This window comes from Falco cherrug, chromosome Z (genome assembly GCF_023634085.1).
Source record: "Falco cherrug isolate bFalChe1 chromosome Z, bFalChe1.pri, whole genome shotgun sequence".
NCBI lineage: Eukaryota > Metazoa > Chordata > Aves > Falconiformes > Falconidae > Falco > Falco cherrug.
The window spans coordinates 6,960,625-6,984,545 of NC_073720.1; positions in this window are offsets into that span (position 1 = coordinate 6,960,625).

The following is a 23,921-nucleotide window of genomic DNA, read 5'->3' on the forward strand; positions in this document are numbered from 1 at the left end:
TGAGCTTGTACTATTTTCCAAAAGGGTCAAACCAGAATAAATGTGACACAACTGAAAAAAAAAAAAAATAAAATTAAAATGTAGCGTTTCAGAAAAAGTAAGAAGGGGTTTAGTATAAAGATGTATTTTTTTCTGGAATCTGGGATAATTTTCCAGTTGTGCACATTGTGAGTTACCACACTGGGGTGGCCAAAGCAGTGAGTGTTTCAGGGTGTTTTTCCACACTGACTGAAAGGAGGGCACTCACACCTTCAGAAATTTACATCTCAACACCTCCTCTGACTCAGGATTTCAAAGAACTTTAGCATCTTAATTAATTCAGCCTCATAAACCCACTTGATCCAAGGCCTCTTGTGTTTCTTTACAATGAGATCCAGTGTCCATCAAGTGAAGATCATTATTCTCATCCTTGTTCTTGAGCTGGAGAAATTAAGGTAAATCCAAAACTGGTAAAGCTGACAGGAATTTTACCAAGCAGTAGCTTGTCTTTTTCCATTAAGGCCTCCTTCCACAGGAAGATGAGTTATGAAAATTGAAACCCTTTTGTGGAAAGTTTGGTTTTAAGGTAATGTCTTCCAAGAACGTGTTCTCAGGGCTAAGGAAAAAGAGCTTCAAAGCAGGGATTTATGCCTTGAGCTCTTATACTGTAGAGAATGTCCTAAACTTGCAAATACTGATAATGCAGCCAAAGCACTTTTCTGAATTGTCACAAATAACTTTGGAAAGAATGGGTTCTTAGTCCAAAGTAGGACCATGGTAAAATGTTAGTGCTGATATAGTATACCTCTTGTAGACCTAGATATAGTCTCAACAGAGATTCTCTGCAAACCACAGGGAAAGTTTGTTACAGTTAAAACAAAAATAATGATATTGAAAAACGAACCCCAAAACAAGGCAGGGAAGGTCATTCAATCTGCAAATAAATTATTTTATATTTTACACACTTTATTTGTTTAAGTGAGTAGATGTTTTTAGATTAATGATGTCACAAAAATGAAATAAAGTAGCCCTGTCCAATGATTTTTGCAGAGTGCACTAGAAGTGTATTTTCAGGTTCTTCCCTTTTTTTTCTCTCTCTCTTTTTTTTTTTTTTTTTTTTTGTCTGAGCGAGACATAAAGTAAATGATAAGAACAAATCCCTCAGTTTGATCGGGCATTAATTCTAAAAATGAGAAAAGACCAAAGAAGGCAGATTTAAGAGAACTGGAAAGTCCAAGTAAAATGCAGGGAAGTGTTTATAACAACAGAAGCAAATGCTTGAAGGCAAATATAGAGAGAGTAAAGGAGGCTGTGCATATGGGATAGTAACACAGAAATTATTTGTTCTAGTAGTTAGAGATTATGCAGTTTCTGCTATTATAAAAGATAATTAGGAAAAACTGTCAAGTCTGCAGATTAATCCTGCATACATCTGCCTGGAGTTTGCTTTGAAACCTCTTGGATCTAGAAAGACAATCTTGTGTAATTAGCTGAGGCCACTATAATCCATAAAAAACATCTGATCACATTGATTTTCAGTCAATCAGGCTCTATCTGTCAACAACAATTCTAGAGATCATACGAGAGGTCTTACAAGTACACAACTTAGCCCTCTAAGGTCATTGAAACTTTTCTTTGGCTTTTAAACACAAACCCATCTTTAGTCACTGGCTGCAAAGAGTTCCAAATAAAATGAAAAAAAGAAATAAAAAAAAAGAATAGCATATGAATGTATATTTATCCATATATATATATAAAGATATTTTCATATCTAGGCACATTGCCATAGACATGCTTGAGAAGTGATCTGTTCACATGTACTCTTTTTTGTTATTTTTATATAGCAGAGGAAGCCAACAGTCCATGCAAATGCCCTCCTGTTCTGCCTCCAACTGTGTTGCATGCTACAAATATCACAGGACATCAAAAACTCTAATAATGCAGCTATTAGGGTGTATAAGGCTTCACAGAATCCCCAAATTAGAGAATTAGAGAATGGTTTGGGTTGGAAGGGAGCTTTGAAGATCATCTCATCTAACCCATGCTACCACAGGCAGGAACATCTTCCACTAAATAAGGTTGCTCGAAACCCCATCCAAAATCACATTGAATGCTTCCCATGATGGGGTATCCATAACTTCTCTGGGCAACCTCTTACACTGTCTCACCTCCCTCATCATAAAGAATTTCTTCCTTGTGTCCAGCTTAAACCTGCTCTCCTGAAGTGTTTTTTAATTCATGGAGAAAGGAATACATTTAAGCCCTGATTATATATAGCTAGCCCTGTTTGAGACGAGTTAGGAAGGTGCTGAAAATATTTTACTGCAGAAACATTGTCTTCTGAGTTCTGGGATCTCCTCAGGTGTCCCAGCCTGCTCATTGTTATACTACCATGTACCCGTTAATTTGTTTTCTTAACCACCACTGATGCTCTGGGGTAGCTCTGCCCTACTTTTTCTACCCTTACAGTGTTGTGAGCTTTCATTCCTGTCATCTGGGCCACTGCTGTTGGGAGAAAGGAAGGTCATGTTTACAGATGCTAGTGTAAAGAAGCAGACAAAAGGTTTCCCATTCCCAGCTCTGGAAAAGTTATTACATTTTCTTTCTTATTTAGGATTTTGGATAAATATGAACAGGAGAAGGTGAGATCTTCAAGTTGTCACAAGGATTGCTACTAAGATCGCTCTTTATCTCACCTAAGTTTAGCCACCCAAAAGTTGGTTTCTAGTGTCAAAACTAATAATCTACACTGTCCTTAGACAGAATACAAAGTTAGGCTTCTGCACAGGTAAAGTTAAACCAGAAAATTTTGATAGTTATTTTTTATAGGGTGAATTATTTTCTAACCCTCCCCATTCAACTGTTAAAGTTAGGCTCCAACCACATCTTCAAACTTAAATTTGGCTGAATTTAATCCCAGGATTGGTGCTGCAAGTCTACTGGTGAAGAGCTACCAAGAAGAGCTAAGGGAAAGACTGGATGTTGACACCAAGAAACTTTTCTTAGTATCATGTAGAAACCTATCTCCAAGTACTGTTTTTGGCCAAAAAGACAGATGCAATCTATAAATGGTATATACATTGTCCCAGAGCTCAGAACAAACTCAAACACAAGTACAGGGTGGGTGGAGAATGGACTGAGAGCATCCCTGAGGAGAAAGACTTGAGGGTGTTGATTGATGAAGCACTCAATACAGCCTGGCAATGTGCACTCACAGCCCAGAAATCCAACTGTATCCTGGGGCTGCATCAAAAGCAGCGTGGTCAGCAGGGTGAGGGAGGGGATTCTCCCCCTCTACTCCACTCTCATGAGACCCCACCTGGAGTATGGGGTCCAGCTGCAGGGGCCTTCAGCACAAGGACATGGACCTGTTGGAGTAAGTCCAGAGGAGGGCCATGAAGTTGGTCAGAAGGCTGGATCACCTCTCCTATGAAGACAGGCTGAGAGAGTTGGGGTTGTTCAGCCTGGAGAAGAGAAGGCTCAAGGGAGAACTTACAGCAGCCTCCCAGTACCTAAGGGGGCCTTTAAACTGGAGAGGGACTTTTTACAAGAGCATGTAGTGATAGGACCAGGGGGAATGGCTTTACTGAAAGAGGGGAGATTTAGATTGAATGTAAAGAGGATATTCTTTACTGTGAGGGTGGTGAGGCGCTGGCCCGGGTTGCCCAGAGCGGCTGTGGAAGTCCCATCCCTGGAAGTGTTCAAGGCCAGGCTGGATGGGGCCTGGAGCCACCTAGCCTAGTGGAAGGTGTCCCTGCCCATGGCAGGGGGTTTGAAATAGATGAACTTTAAGGTATCTTCCAACCCAAACCATTCTATCATTTTATAATTCTATGATCTAACCACCTACTACCAAACAACCTTCAGGCAGGCTGTTCAGTGAGATGTGGAAAAAGCCTGACAATATTTCGGTGAGACCAAAGATCATGGCATTTACAGTTTTGTAGCACTGCAAATACAATTTTTATTCATAAATCTACTTCAGAACACTTTTTGTAATGACTAAAAAATATACATGGATTGGGTGACAAAATGAAGCATTCTAGGTATTCTAAAACACATTACTGTGACAATGGGAAGGCCTATAAAATATTTAACATTTTCCAGTAAAAGTGAGGCATAGGGATTTAGTTCCTCAGCAGGCCCACAATAGGCACTTTTCATCTATGACCTGATAAAGAAAAAAGTGTAATGTTCTTGAGAATCCCTAAATAAATGTCATAAAGGAGCAACACTGTAATTTCTGAGTTCTGCTTATGCAATGAAGTTTCATAACCTTGAATATCCTGTTCAGACTGAAGATCTGAAATTAAAATGAGCAGCATCTTCAGCAACCTTAAGACTCAGCACTAAGCTTGGCTGGTGATAGAAGGTTTTTCTGAGGGATACAGTTGATAGGAGCAGTTTGGAAGAAGCACTTTCTCTCTGGACCGTATATTTCCTCAGGCTTGCAAGTGGTGAAGTCAGTAGAAATGAAATGATACGTAAGAGAACTGAGAATCTTATATGGCTTAAAGCACTACTTTTAAGCCAAAAATGAGATGACATGGGTAAGGAGGCTATGAATCATGATTCTGGTAGTCTGGTCTTTTTGCTACCAACTTGTTTTACTGCTTTGAGGAAATTATTTGACTTCTCTGTGACATGGCCTGTGGCTCATATATAACAATAAATTGGTCTTATTCATGACTGGAAGGGCATGATTTCTGTTCTAGAGGGAAAGACAATGATTCAGAATCTTTTTGGTCTTGCTGAAAACAAGTAACTGTTGTATCTAAGGACTTAGTTTATTTTCTGTCTCTGTGGATAAAGGTACTTGTAAAAATCTCCAACATTAGTGTAAATACTGCTTAATGCTCTTTATCCTAAAACATACACTCTGTGTACACTCAGTCCTCTAGACCCAATATGGGAAAAATCTTCCTCTTTCTTTTTACACCTTACTCTATCCACAAATGCTGCCAACTTTGGAAGCAAGTTTCTTTCTCTCAGAAAGTCTTTGATATCTGATTAGTGATTTATCTTTAAATTCTTCTGTACATAGTCTTTCTTTCTCCCTCTCATTCTCTCATTTTCTGTTCTCCATATACACCTTGGTGTAAATACCTCTAGAAAAATTGGAAAGGTGTGGAGGGAGAGAGAGAGAGGGAGATTTCTGTGCTATTATTTCCTAAACATGTCTTCAGTGGGTGCTGAACAATTGCCTTTTAACTCAATCATGAGTCCATGCTGGGGTACTTAACATGAAAAGAACCATTTATCTGTAGGGAGGAAACTCCAGAGCATCTGTGCTGCCAAGTACCTCAAACTCTTCATGACATAGTGAAGGTTCAGGTACAGCACAGACCGTGTTTTCTACATTAAAGCATTTTTTATTAATATAGTGTTTATGAGGAAGGGCTCTTTTTCTTGATTTCTTAAGCTCACAGAAGAATAAATATGTGCATATGTCAACATAAATGACCAAGAAACACCCACACAAACAGCATGTGTACTTAGGGACATGTATGGCAGAGCCATGTAGCTTACTCAGGGCTTATAAAAAGTATGAAAACTGAGTAACATACTGTGTGACAGTAGAACAGAGCCCTGAGTGTTTAACTTCAATATAAAAGTAATTATATTAAAGAAGGCATTAAATGCATGTTTGAACCAGGTTCGTGAAGGACTCGGGGTAAGTTTGCCTTTGTGAAAGGTTGCTTGCTTCATTAAAATCAGAATTCTGGCTTTGCCCTTGATTTGTTCCTTTTACAGTTCTAGCCTTTCATCATTCCTGCCCCTCCCCGCCCCTCCCCCCCCCCCCCCCCCCGCCGCCCGTTTACATGACATAGTCTATTCAGGGCCATTGTAAATGTTAACAACAAACTCAGACTACAGAAAAGAAAAGTGGTGGGGTTTTTGGTGCTTCCCCTGCCCCCCCCCCCCCCCCCCCCCCAAGAAAGAAAGGCTTCAAAGGATGACTTAGAAGATCAAGCTGGATGTCCTGGGACCAGATGATCCTGCAGCAGTTTACGACTATTGACAGCCTTTCACTTTAGAGCTGTTTGTTTGTTTTGTGTTAAATGTGGAAGTCTCTGACACAGTAAGCTTAAGATACACTTCAAATTAGGAATTCTAAAAATCAGTGCAGAACTCATAGGTTCTAACTTACGTGGGAAATTGTGCCATTCTGGCTGACGTTAGGAATTTAAACAAAAGCACAAGTGCCTCTCCATTGCTGGAGCTGAAAAGTGGTGTTGTGATACTTGACAGATATGAAAATCACATCCTGTGTAAAATACAAAGGCCATTTCAACATGCCAAAGTCCAGGGGATGGCAAGAAAACCGTCGCACTCCAGTGTCAATGCTCCCCATTCGCTTCTAAACAGCGCTATTTTCTCCATAAGAGAAAGGCAGGGAAACCAAACAAATAGAAATCGAATACAGAACTAGAAAAAGCCTACTTTTTCAGGGTTTGCTGATCTAAATTTCACAGTTAAATGGTATGCAGCATCTTTCATTAGTCTTTGTGGGAGATGTACTAGGCATGGGCATATGCTGAATAAGGTCCACACATAAAGTCAGGTTACAGAACTTGCTTGGTTTGAAAAAAAGAACAGTTATGTATTAATTCTGATCATGAGGAAGTAAATTAAGTCTGCCTTTAGGCACGTATGCAGAAGAATGGAATGGGGAAGGAACTGCTTTCAACATCAAGAACAGATAGAATCAATGTCATCCTGCTCTGGGAGCAGTGTTGTTTTCCCCTGCAGTGACACACTATTTAGGAGAAACTATGTTCCTGAGACTCTACCCACCAATTCTTTGCACCTAGACATGGTCAAGAATAAAAAAATATAACACAAATGAGTGAAGGAGAAAATAATTTATATGAGCAGGACATGTCACTTGTGTGTTATATGGGCTCCAGAAAAATACGTTCATCTAGTCCCAGCCTAGCCAACTTGATTAACAAGCCTACAGAACTTGTTTAACAGACCAATATGAACAACCAGACAGGCTTAACTCCGTTTTTTCCAAAGCTATAATCTTTGCTACTCTTGCTAGAGGCCTATGAACTGTTTAGAGAACAGTACAAAACAACTCTGTGTCAACTGTAGAGTCCTAAACAATGTAAAAAAAAAAAAAAAAAAAAAAAAGTTTAGTTCTTTCCCAATACTGGGGGGGCAATACTGGGGGGGGGGGGGGAACCCTATTGATGAAATACCCCTCAGTATAAACAAACCTTACCTGTTCATTAATAGTTGTCATTTGTATATCTGCAGTGACAGTCATCTTAGAGATTGACATATAAACACACCAGCAATGCCTTTTAATCACTTTCAGTGAAACAATCCTTCCTCTGCTTATTTTTAAATGCCACCAAGGCTTGTGTCTGGCTTTAAAAAAGTTGTATGATGATGCCTCGGCAGCTTCTTTTCAGAATTGCAAACGCTGCTCATATGTAGAGGGTCCTGGAGAATGATAGATCAATATCTCTGCAGCCCTAGAACCAAACTGCCTCAAACCAACGCTAAGTGAGATACAAGCTTGCATGTTGCAGATCAGAAAGAAGTTGAGGAATCCATCAAAACTGATGAAATGAAATACATATCCCAAAGGAGTCTGACATTCCTGCTGTCTAGATTGTAGTACAGCATAATGACTGCAGAATCTCCACTGTCCATTGCTAATTGCTAAGAAAGGGTTTTTTGAAATGCAATTTATATACAGGTATAGACAGTGCATGATAAATTGAATGGGATACATTTTTCATCTTGCATGGATTAATGCAACTGTAAGAGCAAAACAAACTCCATAGTGATAAGCACAGACAGGACAGGAAAAGCATTCCTTCTTTTACCCCACCAAAGTACAAGAGGTCTAATACCACCCAAAACAATGCTCATGTAAAGCCAGCACTGAAGGGAAAGAATCAAGTGCTGAAACTGAAATGATAGCAAGCTGCAGTGAAAGGAGTAAAATCAAGGAGGCAGAATATTTATCACCTGTCTGTTGGGTAACTGTAGCAGAAGATCGGCTCTATAAAGGGCTTTTTCACAAATACTTATATAGGCCTATTAATTCTCTAAATACCAGAGAATCTTTAATATTTTAAATCCCACAAAACCTGGAGAAGGGAAATGTTATTATTCCATTGAGAGTCGAGAGACTGAAGGCAAAGGCAAAAAGACATTTCAGAGTATGCCAGAAGAGAAGAAAGTGAACTGAAGTCTCCCATATCTTAGGAGTGTTTCCTTGAAATTAAGTAATTCTTCTTTGATTGCCAGCTGTTAGACTGAGGGCCTGATGCACATTTTGGTAAAATCATAGAATCATAGAATAGTTTAGGTTGAAAAAGACATTTAAGATTATTGAGTCCAACTGTAAACCCAGAACTGCCAAGCCCACCACTAAACAGTGTCCCTGAGCACCACATCTAAGTGTCCATGAAATACCTCCAGGGATGGTGACTTCACCACCTCCCTAGGCAGCCTGATCAAATGCTGGACCACACTTTCAATGAAGAATTTTTTTTCCAAATATTCAATTTAAACCTCCCCTGGTGTAACTTTAGGCTATTTCCTTTTGTCTTGTTGCTTGTTTTCTGGGAGAAGAGACTGACCCCCACCTGTCTACCATCTCTTTACAGGTAGTTGTAGAGAGCATTATGGTCCCCCTGAGCCTCCTTTTCACCAGGCTAAACAACCCTGGTTCCCTCAGCTTCTCCTCATAAGACTTGTGCTCCAGACCCTTCACCAGCTTCATTGTCCTTCTGGGGCAATGTCCATTGCTGGAAATGTTCCAGCACCTCTATGTACTCCTTGAAGTGAAAGCCCCAAACCTGAACACAGGATTCAAGGAGCAGCATCAGCAGTGCCCAGTACAGGGGGACAATCACTGCCTTGGTCCTGCTGGCAACACTGTTTTGGATACAAGTCAGGATGCTGCTGGCCTTCTTGGCCACCTGGGCACACTGCTGGCTCATGTTCAGCCAGCTGTTGACCAGCACTCCCAGGTCTTTTTCTACTGGGCAGCTTTCTAGCCACACTTCCCCAAGCCTGTAGTGTTACATGGGGCTGTTGTGACCCAAGTGCAGGACCAAATCAGTAGATAAGCACACATACAGACACAACACAACATTCATTGCCTTCAGTGGGCTTCAGTGTGGTTTCTAAAATTCTTCAATTAATAAAGGTTTGTTCATGGGCAGCTTCAAGTTTTTCTGATTGACTTGAAAGCAGAGACATCCAAAAGTTGTCTGGATAGCAGAACCCCGCAAGTTTCCAAACTCCATTAACCCTCTCTTCCCTTTCTATCCCTTCAAGAAAATGAAAAAAGAAAAAAGAGAAGTACAAGGGAATAGACACAAAAAAAAAAAAAAAAAAAAAAAAGGCCTTTCATTCCTTCTCCCACTGTGTGACCTTGCAGAGTTGCAGGAGTTAAATGGAGCACAGTTTGGGAACATCCATTGTTCTAATCACAGCTGCTCCAATACCATATTGTCAGTGAAATGGAAAAGAAATTAGCAGCTCATTTTGTGCGACGTGAACTTTCTCTCTCGCTCTCCTGCTTGATGAGAACACTCTCTTTGATAAATCAGCCATCATACCTTATTGCCATGCAGAGACTGGAAGTAAAAAAATGTCAACAACATTTTTTCCCTGAGTCTTCTGGAAGCAATCAAGTTTCACTGCTGCAAAGGTAATGCTTAATTTTCCATCGTCGTTTTTTTGGCATATAGAAAGTTAACAGAGGACATATCTTTTAAAGCTACAAAAATTGATTGGACTTGCAACAGACGAGACATTGGCAATGAATGAGATAAAGAGCGGATTCGGCACATTATTGCAAGAGAGGTTCCCATCGGTGCGTACCATTCACCGCCTTGTGCACAGACTTCAATTAGCAGTTAAGGATGTGTTGAAATATGTTGCAGGAATTAGTCATTTCAAAGTCTTGGTAGGGAAGCTAAACTATATAGTGTTTTCAGTCAGCCAAAAAAAAAAAAAAAAAAAAAAAAAAAGAGGGAAGAAGAAAGGAAAGAAGAGAAACTCAGCAAGAAGTAGCTGAATGGGCATATGTGGTATCATTGGAGCGTCTAAAGAGCAAGCCAGTAGTCAAGATGTGCTGAGTAGCCTGCAGTTCCAAGACAGTAAAGGCTGTTTTAAGGTCATAGAAATCATTGACTAAATACATCACATTTCTAAGAGACTATGGAGAAAAATTGTCATTTTCTCAAATAAACAGGGTGAAGTCCTTTTTCAATCCAAGCAAACATTGCTGGAAATTTGCTTTCTTTAAAAGGGTTTTCTTTTCATAGATCCTGCCTTAAAATGCCACTACCATCCTGGTCACTCATTCTCTTGGATCTTACTCACTCACTAATTAGCTGTACAACTGAAGAACACACTCATTAAAAAAAAAAAAAAAAAAAAAAAAAAAAGAAAAGCTTTGAAAGAGAACTATAATTTCTGTACGTTTTTTTCCATTGTAAAAGTCAATTAAAAAGTATAGCCTGTAGAAATAGATATGGCAGACTTAGAGAAATGTCCTGTTCTTTCAAATTTTAAAGGCTGATATGCTATGTTCTTGCACTGAGAAAGGTCTTAAAGTAGAAATGTATGGGGAGGGGGGGGCATTTTTGTTGGTTTTTTTCCCCCCTTTAAAAGAGAATCATGGCCATATTGTCAATAGAAGTTGATTTGTTTCCTTTTTCTTAAATTCCATTGACTTTTGCACAAGTTCACCCAAGCTATACACTTATGCCTGGGACAAAAAAAATCATGAGAGGTCACTACATCATTTCCCTGTCCCAAGGCTAGATCAGCTATATCTAAACCATTCCTGACAGGTTTTTTGACTCAATTGTTCAGAAAAACCTCTAGTGCTTGAGCGTCCATGACTTCCCTGGTCAATCCATCCAATTGTTTATTTACCCTTACTGTTTAAATACTCCACTCCACCCCTATTTTTAGCTTATATTTTCTCTTGCTGCAGGGGAAGCCCTTCTGCCTTTTTTTTTGGTTTTGTTTTGGTTTTGTTTTTTTTTCTTTTTTTTCCCCCTACCTGCTATGAACAAGGAAAGTAATATTTTCTTTTTCTTGTTAAAATGGCTTTCAAAATATTTGTATGATTCTAAGGTGACCATGATAGAAAAGTTATTCCTAAGTCTGTGCAGGTGGTCCAGTCTGAAGAAAACCAAATAATGTCACAAAGAAATGTAACCATGATCAGTCACAAAAACAAAAATTCAATGCAAATTATCAGTGTGATAACTTTTCTGTAGAAGAGTTAAAAAACACCTGCAGTGTTTTTTTGAAGATACAAGTCTCTACTAAATTTGTAAGGTCTTAAAAACTTGCAGCTGAATCATTTACATCTATAAAAAATTAAAAAAATGTTTATTTGTATTGCGGGTCCATAAAGCACTTGCATGAAGTTGAGAAAAAAGGTTTTTAATCTGTAGGCCTGTTTCTGTCCTCAGACCTGCCAGGGAAAAAAAAAAAAAAAAAACCAAAAAACAAAACAACAAACCACAGGAGGATTTTCACATGAAACTAGTAGTGTAAGCAAGAAGCAAATCAGACCTTATGCCTCTACATAAAGAAGATTTAAGCTACTTAAAAGATTTACAGCAGACACTTGTGCATCAATGTTATGAAGGCTTTTTAGCTGCAAATATTAATGAACTCCTTTTGCTAAAAAAGACTGAGTATTGGACATCTGCAAATGGCAGCATGAAGTTTGAACCCTAGACAGTTCATTAAACCAGTTTGACCCAAAGCCAAATTGTTCAATACCGGCTTACAAAAGGTAAGAGAGACTTTCTGCCAGTTGGAAAACAAATGAATCTCAGCGCTGCTTCTATAAAGATCGACGCTGACTTAAAAATAGCCTGAGGTTAATATTATAAATCTTTCTAAAAGAGATTTGAGTGCATATTCTTCATGCCAGCCTTGGATCAATCTCGCAAAGCGATATCCTTTCAAATGACACTGATACAAAATATCGGATGCTGTAAAAAGTGAAACTTATTAGCTAGCTAGACATCTTTCCCTTTCCCACCAGTGCAACAATCACCGGAGCACCTCCGACAAGGCCAGCTGACATCAGCCAGCCAATGCTGTGGTAGCCTCCAGAGCTCTGGGTGGCCCGATGCCTGAATATAGATATACTATTACCACAACATAAATAAATAAAAATGGTGTATGGGAAGCAAAACAAATCACTGCAATGCAAGCAGGAGCTGCCCAGGCCAGTGTGCAATGGTGTGCAGAGCAGATCTGAGCAGGAGCCCACGCCTTCCAGAGCTATATTAGGGGTGAGCTTAGGTGCAACCCCACCCGAAAAAATACTTTGGTCCAAATGGGGTTGATGTGTCCCCGCCACATCATATGTTGCCGCTGCTGCCCAGGAAAAGGAACTACAAGGCTGTGTTGGCAGAGGGAGGAACATCACTCAGAGCACATGGTGGGAAATGGGGGGGGGGGGTGTTGGCTGTGCTAAAATCTCCCATTACATCTGCACTTGCTCCACAGGACAAACAATCTGTGCCAACTTTTCCTGCTCCCCACGGGAAAACTGGATCAGGCATTTCCCAAGCTGTTTGCAGAGAGAGGAGTGCAGTCTTTTTGCTAGGCTGGTTGTTTTCTCTACCCCCTTTCATACATAGAGATATTTCTGACAGTTCGAATTTGTGCCCCAATAAGCAGATACTGCTAATTTATTTCTAGATCTCCATGCAAATACATTTATTCCATCCATTTGTCTGTTGCTACAATGTAAATATACATGGCTTTAACAGCAAAAATATTACGGGTGAATGATAAATGCTGCTTATGGTTGGCATGCCAGGAGTTTCAGCTCTGGTATGTCACCCCACATATCATCGTTATCTATGGTACAGAAGGATGCCTATTTATAGTGGATAATGCTCTACAACTAGATCTCTTTGTCATAATCTGGAAGTAAGAAATCACTTTTTGATGTTAGATTTGCTAATCTGAAACAGCAACAGCCACCGTTAATCAAAGGCCTGCCTCAAACTTCAGGCAAATTTGCCATCAGAGATGGCTGTGCACCCCCCAGTGCTGCCCACAGGAGATGTCTGTGGGCATCTTAGAACTGAAGCAACTCCTTACTTTTCACAGCAGTGGGGAAACCGATGCAAAGCAAAGTAACATGTCCTGATGTGAGAGGATATTTTGTCTTTGCTGCAGTAAATGTTGTGATGCTAACCACAATGGTGAATGGACATCACTCATTGTCAAGGTGTTATAAGGATTTTTTTCTCCTGCATAATTTTCTTTAGCTGAAAGTGGCAGAAGTTTTGTTGAGCAGTATGCCACATGCCTCTGAGATTTTGTGCTAGCATTTGCTGTCATCCATAGCTCCTCTGGGAATTTCCAAGCAGGGTTGCATGGCTGAGGCTGGTGGGAATGCAGTGAATAATCTCTACCACTGGTTTCTTTTCCATATGAGACACACAGTGTGGTTTCTGCTCAGCCATTAGAAGAAATGAGATCAGAGCTCCATTTTTATTTTTCTTCAGACCCACACTTGGCTTTCACACAAAAGCTCAAAAGTGATGAACTGTTCCCTTGAAAGGCTGTCCAAGAGCAGAGGGCAAAAGCCTTGCAGAAGCCCATGATATGCCATATTGGTTAGAGAGAGCTGAAAGAGACTCTGGTTTTGACTGATCACTGAACAACTCAGTTCCTTCTTAAACATTCGCACAGGACCAGCCACAGTATAAACTACCTGTCTTTAATTCTTTCTTCCAGGACTTTTCCCGTTTCAGTCAGGTTGAGTAGCAGTATTATATATATATATCTTATTATACATATCTTAAGTAAGGTTTTCTCTGCACAAAGTCACAAAAAAGATAGTGTTCACAGCTTCACCTCCACACACATATATTCAATGCCTTGCAGTTTTCTCATGAGGCCAGGTGAGTGTGCTGTCTGCATGGCATTTCAGTGATGAAAATACTAATAAAAAGAAAGATGATTTTTGTGAGATATGATGGACTGTGCTTACTACCCCATAAGCAAAACATAGATATACAGTGCACAGGACCCTACAAAATGCACTGACATGTTGCATAGGTGACAGTAAACTCTAAATGCAACTTGAGTTGTGGTGGTGTAATTCAAGATGAAACCTGGTCACTGAATGTAAGCAAATCTACATCTTGGAGGCCAAGAAAGATCTTATGGTGATGGTCTTGGTGACTGTAATGTTTTATTAGGTTCCTTTTGTATGTTTATGAGTAAGTTTAGTGCTTAGAAAGCCACAGTCTTGTCAGCTTGGAAAACAATTGTGTGCACTCTATACAGAGAACAAAAGCAAATTAATCGCAAAGTCTTGTCTCCCAGTGTGCCCCAACCATGGCCTCAAAGTCAACCCTTAAGTCACAGCCATGGCCTATTCAGTTCCTGTCTTTCCTCCTGACAGTATTTCTCCTGAGACTAAATTGCCACTGACTATCAGTTCAAAGGGAACTTTGGAAAGCCTTGTCTGATGTAAACTGCATTAAGATCAACAAGGTGGGTTTTGGTTTTTGTGGGTTTTTTTGTTTGTTTGTTTGTTTGTTTTTCTTTTAATTCAGAGACAACAGAACAGCAACATGATAGAAAAAGCTTTACTTACTGTGCTGTTAAAGACTTTTGGAGGAGTAGAGACATATACCTACCTGAATTTCAGCATCAAGAAATGCTTTCTAACATTCAGCTCACAGATTAGGACACTTAAATGTAGATTTTCATAAGGAGGTAGCTACAGCTGAAGTGAGGAGAGTCTAAGCTCCCACTATGGTCAATGAACATGAAGTCAATATAGTTCATGAAATCTAAAGATTTATTCAGTTGGTCAAATGCAGAAATTAATCCCCTTTGGGGTATGTCTGAGTAAATTGTCATATATCCCCTCTGTTTTTATAGAGGGAGATTATTCATTCCCTTTTAAGATAGGTCTCCAAGACAGACCAGGGAAATGATTTATTGGTCATGCTGATTTCTTTTCAATAGCTGGAAAGCCCATAAAGTGTCTAGTCCAGTCCTGAGGAGTTTGTTTTTAGACACTAAAGCTCACACTAATTAATTGCATGGGAAATGTTCTCCATCCCCATATCTCTAGCCATGCAGAGTGGTCTCTACATTAGCAGACAACAGGCTTTTTCTTTAGTTCTGGTTAGGTTTTCCAGCTGTCAGTGTATTTGCAGTGCTACAGAACACATTGGATCGACTCCTGTTCAGCAAAACCTCCCCAGCAAAGCATCTCCTTTGCTCCCTGAAACACCCGGCTTACAGGCACAGAAACCAGGGACATGGAGAAAGGCATGTCAGAGCTGCCTGTCTTGTCACAGGTCAGTCCCTTATTGGAGTTTGGACCTAGAACAGGCTGTGAATTTCCACATGAATTTTTTTGGGGGGAAATATGGATCTGTCTAGTATCTTGACTAGAAAAGTGAAAGCTTCAATGAATTTTCCAGTTTTTGAGAATTTCCATAAGAAACCATTGATACCCACAGCAGGAGTGCTATTTTTTAGTTCAAAACTGATTTTTTGTTTTCAAATGTAAATACATTGAAGAGTAAAACTTTCATGTTGAATTCATTAAGATTGATCTTAAGAGCTGGCCCTCTGTTTGGGTTTTGTGTAATTACTATTGTTATAATTGTTGTTTCTATGGTGAGATTTTGACTACTTCTGATTACAGACAAACAGAACCTCAAGACCACACTAGGTTCACTTTGAAACACTACAGTTCTGCACCAGTTTTAAGGGCTTCTGTATTGCTGAGGTACCTTAAAGTTTAGAGGGACAGTTCAAGGCCAAATGTCAATCATATTTATAAAATAATTTATCTGAGTCTTTTTCAGCGCACACCTGTAAGACCCAGCGTATCTGGCTGGCACAGATTCCGAGACAAGGAATGAGATTTAACCCCTCTTTGTCTCATCTCCACCTCTTGCCTCCACCTCTTTCATTCCTGACTGTGACTCCTGGGGCAGCTGAACTCCCTGTTGCCTAGATAGCTCCATTCATCATTTGAAATACTAGTGTCTAGAAGGATTTTTCATCTCCAACCCTCCTGCTTGTGCTTGCAATTAATAGCATACCAAGAGTGGCAACAAGTAGTATTCCTACTTAGAAAATAAAATAAAACAGAAAAAAGTAATATAAAATAAAATATGCATGTAGTACCAACCAAAATAGTTTGGGTAGGTGTTGTGAATGAAATAAATACTCTGATGAAAAGAATAACTGTTTTCAGGTAGGTCAAACCAGACCAGTTTTTTTGATTCAATTTACAGTCAAAAAAATACATTTAAAAATAGAACTAATTTTTAAGCTAAAAAGCAGAAAAAAAAACCCAAACAAACAAACAAAAAAAAAACCCAACAAAAACCCCAAATCTTTTTTGCATTGTGTTAACCAAATATTTTCACAGTGTAGAAAAAAAGCAAGTGTAAGACAAAATATCAACGAAGCAATGAAAAGAGGAGTGAGTGTGATCAGCTTCTGAATTGACAGAACCCTCCTGAAAGGAAACAATTATACCCAATCCCAGATTATTTCAGCATGCTACTTTACTTCTTCCTAGTATTATTTCTTTCTGTGCAAGTAGCAGTAGGTTTGAGGTTTCCTCTAAAGGGATTCCAGGAATTCTCTAAGTGCCACCCTGGCTTCCACCCACCTGACCTATACTGGTACCAGATAGGAGTATAGGAATTGGGTACCTAATTGCCATAAGCTTCCTGTAGTGTCCTATGTCCCACATGCATTTAGCCAACCTGGATGGACTGATTCTTTTTTCATAATATGTACTGAAATCCTGCATTTAGCTGCATGTAAAGAAGCATTCATGGGGGAGAAAAAAAAAAAAAAAAAAAGGAATGAGAAATGCAGGAGAGGAGAAAAAGAAATCTGCAGTGTATCATTCTATATATCAGAGAAGAAAAAAAGACTCATGTCGAAGTCTCCCACAACTAACTTGCCTTGAGCTGACTATAAATAGAGAACATTTCTATTTTCCACACCATTTCTTGAGGCATCTCTCATTTCACCCAAGGTCTGCAAATAGGGTTTTGTTGTTGGTTGTTGATTTGTAGGTGTGGGGTGGGATTTTTTTGTTAGTTTTTGGTGTTTGGTTGTGGGTTTTTTTTTGGCAGGGGCGCTCTTTGTATAATCACAAATGGGATTAAAATGTCTGTTTTTTAGTTGTATACTGACCTTTCACCGATTTTTATCTATGGTTTATGGTAGCTTTTGTGCCAGTGACTTCCAGCTCAGGCTCCCAGGATATCAACATTATAATCTGTATGGGACCCTGGTTCCCCCTATTATATCTATTGTATTTCAGACACAAGTGCTTCAGCCATTTAAACCCAGTGTGATAGGTGCTCATACAAGGAGGGAGAGAAAGCAAAAAAGTCCATTTCCATTTGAGAGAGAAAGAGAGAAAATCAAACTTCCACAATAGTTACTAATGTGTGTCCCTCTAGAATAAAAAAGGAAACATTTAAAAGAATGCCTGGATGACTGAACAGCAACAAAACACTCAACTTTCAGGAAGGTAATGCTCAGTTTTTACACAGTTACTAATTTTCTTTTAGATGGCAAAATACAACTGCCATAAGCAGGAGTAATTATCTTGGAAAATTAGATTAGCTCACCACACTAGGACTCTCCATGGAACAGCCCTAGTGCTCAGCCAGGGGATGTGGACTATTGGAAGGAATGAAAGGTAGTGGGATTGCAAGAGAGATCATCTATTGCTGATGATAATATTTCTCTGTAGTGTTCAAGCAATGGCATTCTTGTGCTGAAGGCACAGGAATGGGCTGCTTTGTATGTCTTTCCTTGGGGACACTGTGGAACCTCTGAACCTTTTATTCTGTGGTTCCTCATCTCTGAAATGTATTATCCAGAGCTGTCCCCAAAAAAACAAAGCAAAACACACAGCTTCAAAGAATGTGAAACCATTTAAATTATTAGTGAAAACCCAGATAATCAACAATTTCATTGATTTGATGATTATTATTTTTTTATTTCAAAATATTTATTAAAAGCCAACCAACAAACCAAACATGTGGATGCCTCTCCCCTGTTGACTTTGGGGTCTTTGAGAAATTTCATGAAAGTAAGTTTCATGAAAGTAAGCAACTACATGAAAAGACAGACCTGAGAGAAGTGCCTTGGCAAACATAAAGCTACAGTATGTGAGCCTTACTAAATGCCAGAGAATCCACAAAGAAAGTGTGGATTAGGGGAAGATGTTTTCATTGGAGACTGACTATTCCCCTATGACAAAGTCAGCAGACCATAAGAGGAACATGTAGGGGAAAACAGGATTCATTAGCTTTGCAGGTCATGGAATGAGATGTTCTTAGCAGAGTGTTTGTCTACAGAGCCATGGGTAGTGTGATCTGGGGTGTCTCCATGCCCTATTCAATGCCTTCTGAACCCACCGGTAGCTCTGACAGGAGGATTGATCTGCGTAGTTTAACTGACACATATTCCAATGGCAAGTGAATGCTATGGGAAAGACTGGAGTTTGGATGCTGACTGGTGTCCCTGTACAAAAGGTTTATCCTAGTCAGCAATGCCTAAACAGTATGTAGCAATGCACAGTGAAGTAGCCTTGATTTCGTTGTCAAAATAATTAAAATGGGGAAAAAATTAGGTGTATGTAAAAAAAGGCAGAAACTGTTAGCATATCTCAGTGAAGTACAAAAAATCCCAGAGGCTCTAATCCAAACATCAATGGCTCTGGGGTATCTTTTCCTTTTTCTTTTTTTCTTTTTTCCTAATTTCATGTGGAGAAGAAAAAGGAAAAGAAACCATAAGAAGAGGGGGGGGGGGGGGGGGGGGGGGAAGAGAAAGAGTTAACCTTTTATTCACAACAGTTGAAAAAAAATATTAATTTGGACAACAATTTAAAAAGAAAGTTTGGCTTCTAGAAGAATTTCAGTCACTAGATTTGCAGCCTATACTGACTGTGAATGAGACCTAGAACAACAGAAGTAAAAAGCTTACTGTCTGGCTGGTCCTTCCACTAAACCACCACTTTAATCTGTTATAAATGTTTTCATGCTTCTTGGATAATTTTATTTCAGATAACTGCTAAAACCATGCACCGGCATTAAGAGACTTTTCTAAGTGAAATGAAGAGCTCACTCACTTTATTACTGAATCACTTATATAAGATTTATTTTTTTTTTTAATGACTTACCTTTCAAGTTTTTCTTCCCCCCCGCCCCCTCTCTCTATTACATCAAAGTAATGGTTTATTTGGGCTATTTCCCCCCACATTTTCTTGGTATGTGTTCTAGCAGAAACCAGTTTTCTATGCTAGGATTCAGTATAAGCACATCATTTGGATATGTAAAATCACCCATGCTAAATGATGGCATACAATGAGTATAATAATTCAAGGGTATTTCATCTTCAGGGAAAATACATTAATATTAACATTATATGTGCAGGCTTTAGGTCAGAGCCTTAGCTAAATCACCGTAAATCCATTCATTTCTTGTTTAGGTTCTGTTTAGATTTCACAGAGATTTGGAATTTAAACTAGACCTATGCATCTTACTACAGAACGCATGAGGCTATGCAAAGTATTTACCCACATTAACTCATGATGGTTACAGTGCTCATGAGACATGATTATGCCAGTCATTTCAAATTCTTACTGATTAAAATATTGCTGCAACACCATCATTTATTCAGCAGGACTAAAATTCTATTGCTGCTCATCATCTGACTGAAATATTCCTTCCATTCATAGCTAGAGCAGCCTCAGTTACTTGTCAGTCAGCCAATAACGTATATAAGATGTATTCCTGGCTTCTGTAGCATCCCCATCAGTACATCCCCAAAGGACTGCATGCCAGTAACCCAGCCTTCCTTAGGGTACGAGTCCTCAGTGCTACCAGTCAGGATCAGTGCTGTGAGGGAACAGAAAATTAGCTGCATGCTCTTCCATAGACACAGAGAAGACAGAAAAGCGGAAATCTTGTGTTGTCTTCTGGTGATTACTCTTGACTCACCGTGCCACCTCAAACACATCATTCAGTGCCAAGCTGTGAGTCTTTTAGGCACAAGAGAACACCAGTATTCCCATTGGTTTCAAAGAAACAGCCCATATCAGACTCTTCTTTCTGGACTCTTTTTAGTTTAGCGGAACAAAGTCAAAGTTGATGAACTTCTATCGTCTTCAGTTTTCCCCTCATAAATTGTAAATAATCTCTGTATTGGTCTTACTGGAGTGCTAGATGTCTAAAAACATTTCTGCAGGAAAGGCATATAATCCCTAGAAAAAGGTATTGTATATGCATTTCTATGTATACAGCATTATTGATAAATGCTTTAGCAAGTGGGTAACTTGCTTTGCGCTTGTTCTGAATAGAAGTTTCTATATAAATGCAAATTATTTATTTCTAGAAGTAAGATTTGTTTTTCAGGCAAGTTTATTTTCCCTTTGTTTCCTGGGTCTGAACACCCAACAGATTCCACTTCACCTGTGTTTTATTCAAAGTTTGTTTCACTTATGCCCACAATCTCCTTGTTCTATAGAAGAAATTGCTTTCAATTACACATATATCACAGCACTTAAACATTAGTCTCACTTTCCTGTGGTTAATAATTCACCTTATATTCTAACATCCATCAACATAAAATCAGCATAACAACTTTTATGAATCCCTTTATCATCAGCACATTCCGAATGCTTATACAATTCACACTACAGATTCACATAGGAACTGGCTTAATAGCCCTTAAAGTTGCTATAATGTTCACATCCTTTCAATCATAGAATTATTGTTCGTGTTTTCAGACAAGACCCTTTTTAGTCATTTTAGGTTATTATCTCATATTTCTTTACACCCCTCAAGCTGGATCTGCATCTCAATAAAGCTGGTGCAAACTGGTGTGAAACCACTATTGTTTATGGAGTTATTCCACACTTGCACCAGCGTAACCGAATCACATGTACCTGGGCATTGGTGACATTTTGTGGGAGAAGGGAACTGAGTCTCTGTGGGATTTCTGTAGCTTTTCACCAGGTAGCAGCCTTCCTCTGCTTTAACTTTTAAAATGTTTTCTTTTTCTTATTGAAAACATCTTACCAACATTTTTCAGCCATGGGATGTCAAATAGAGTTGAAACCATTGTATTTACCTAGAGATTTTCATTCCTCACATGCACTCCCCTCCTCTGAACACAATTCAGTGGTTCTAAGGTCTGGTTTCCCCATCAGCTACACATGCACACCTCCTATTGAAGTCAATGGGAGTCGCAGGCACATCTGTCAGGATAATCAAGTCCCAAGTTTATTATCACCATCAATTTAAACCTTAATTTTATCATTTCCATAGGCCATCTGGGCTTTTTCCCTGTCGGAGTTTTCACAGTGACTTTGTCTTCCTATATTTGCTTCTACTTCTGTCCCATTTCAATAACTCATTCTCTTCTGAGGGCACTTGTTTTCCATACCTCACCTTTTCCTTCTCCCCAAACCAAACTTTATTCCCTCAGACTATATGGAAGGCCCAGAAATAGCCAGAAGTGAGGTGTAATAGAGAGACTGCTGAGACTTCTTTGTCAGTCATTGTTGGGTAGTGTTCAGTTGCATTTTTAATTAATGGCAATTTTTAATTCATTAATTCATACTACATTAGCACCTCGAAGCTCTATTATGAACCCCCATTGTGCTTATTAATGTACACCCACATAACAAGCTGTTAATTTCACATTTTGGAGCATTGTATGAATAAAAAATGCAATTACAACTGTGACTATATTAATGGCCTGATTCTTCATTCTTTTACACTGTCTATATGCCAGAATAGCTCAATGGGAGTGAAGAGAGACCAGTGCATCAATATGCTGGATTTATAAGTAAGGGCAATATTAGACGATATATTATCCCAGAATAAGCAAGTTCTCTTCTCTATGTATGTCACAGTGATGGGGTTCCCTAGAAGACATGTATCTTAAATAAAGGGATATATATTTGCTGCCTGCTTATCTCTTCATAAGACAAATCAATCTACATAAAAATTATCCACTAGAGCAGGACTGGGTTCTGAAGTCTTAACAGCAACTAATTACAAATATATGAGGGTGTCAAGCTGTAGCAAGTTTACATATTTCCATTTTTTTGTTGACCAAATGTTGTTTATGAATCCTTAAATGTTTACACAAATTTATTGAATCCATTAGGGTAACCTTGAAATAATGAAAATGTGCCAGCCACATTCCTTGCCTAATATGTTATTAGACAATTAGGAATCTGAATTATGTCTCAGACCCACATTTGTGTTCAATCTTGTCCCCTACTGATTAGGAGAACGGTGTCCACACCATTTATTTTTTCTTCCTTCTGAGAAGAGCTTATGCCAAACACAGTTTTAACCCCATAATGTCACACATACAAGAGACACTGCAGGTCCCCCAAAGTGTTGTGTAGTGCTTTATCATAGGAAATTGTCTTAGTCTGTAGTGTTGGAGAACAGTAAAAATTTTCCTAGATGGGAATGATGGTGGTAGTTTAAATAAAAATAATAAGATATTTTAATGTCCAGTTCTCTGATTGAACACCAGAGGGATGGCTGTTTGAAAGGAATATTAGGCATTATTTTAGCTCCTTTACACTCTTCTCCATCTGTTTAACCTGTACAAATATTTGGCCCTTTCTATCTATGTTAGATTTCAAAGTTATATCCAGTTACCCAAACCTTACTGTCTAGTAGTAACATCTTACTACTATTACTGCCACTGAGGAACCAGATCTCTGGAATTTTGATTCCTTTAAGAGTAATTGACCTCCAGAAAGGTTTGAGGATTACCATATTGAAGTGTAAAAGGTGCCCAAGGACTGTGGCAATAGGGGCTCTAAGAATAACATAAACATGCCCAGAACGTGCAATATGTGCAGGTAATGTTTAGGATCGAAAAGCTGCATCTTCCAACAGAAAGAAATTTTGTAGGCTGCCAACTTCCAAAGCTTGGCTCAAAATGATGCGTTTCTCTAAGAAACAAATAGTTCCAATCACCTGAAAAACCTGGCCATAATTTATTGAGTCGGTGGTTCAAGCACACCCTTCTTTCTCTGAACTGCAGGGAAATTAAACTGGGAGACGCAGGGTAAAACTTAGAGATGAAAAGGCTTTCTCTTCTTTACTTAGAAATATTTGTCATCGGCAATTTTGATTCTTTTAGTTTGGTATTCTGATTAGTTTTGTGTTGGTGGAAATTGGGGATTATCTCTCTAAAGAGCTCTTCTGGCATAACCTTTCAAAGGCTCGTACTTTAATACCCAGCTAGCATTTTACTGCTGTGGTCTGTACTGGCTGGAGGACACCACCAACATCTCTGTATTGTTACCTGACTCCAGAACTCAGACCAGACATGCTGATTCTCAGACATAATGTTTTTCATAGCAATGGGATGTTGCAGCCATTGTCACCCCTGGGAGCACTGGGAGCTCCTGCTGCCTTGCAACAGCTGGAGGGTTTTACATCCTCTAGTCTTCCTTCTTCCTCCCCTCAAGCCCTAGTGTGAGAAAAGAAGTGGGATGTACAGCATCACTCTGTAGGCCAGAAGCGTTGTTCCAGATGCTGCTGACATCTCTTGGTTCTCCCACCCTTTCTGCCAGGTAAGTCCCTGAGATTTCTACCCCCAGACGAGACCTGGGAGATGGGTTGCTGCACTCCCCGGCATGCCACAGGAGCCACAACTGAGTTCACCCACCCCCTCTTAACAGGTTCCTCCCCCCACTGTTCTTTCCCCCTTTTAGCTACAGCAGTAAGTGCATTAAAGAAGTACATTTAGGTCACTTCAGACCAGAACATTAAAACAAATGCTGATAGTTCAAGGTTAATAGATGCATAAAACAAAAGTAATTCCATGTCAAAGCTGAGATGACAGGTGATTTGACTTGAAAC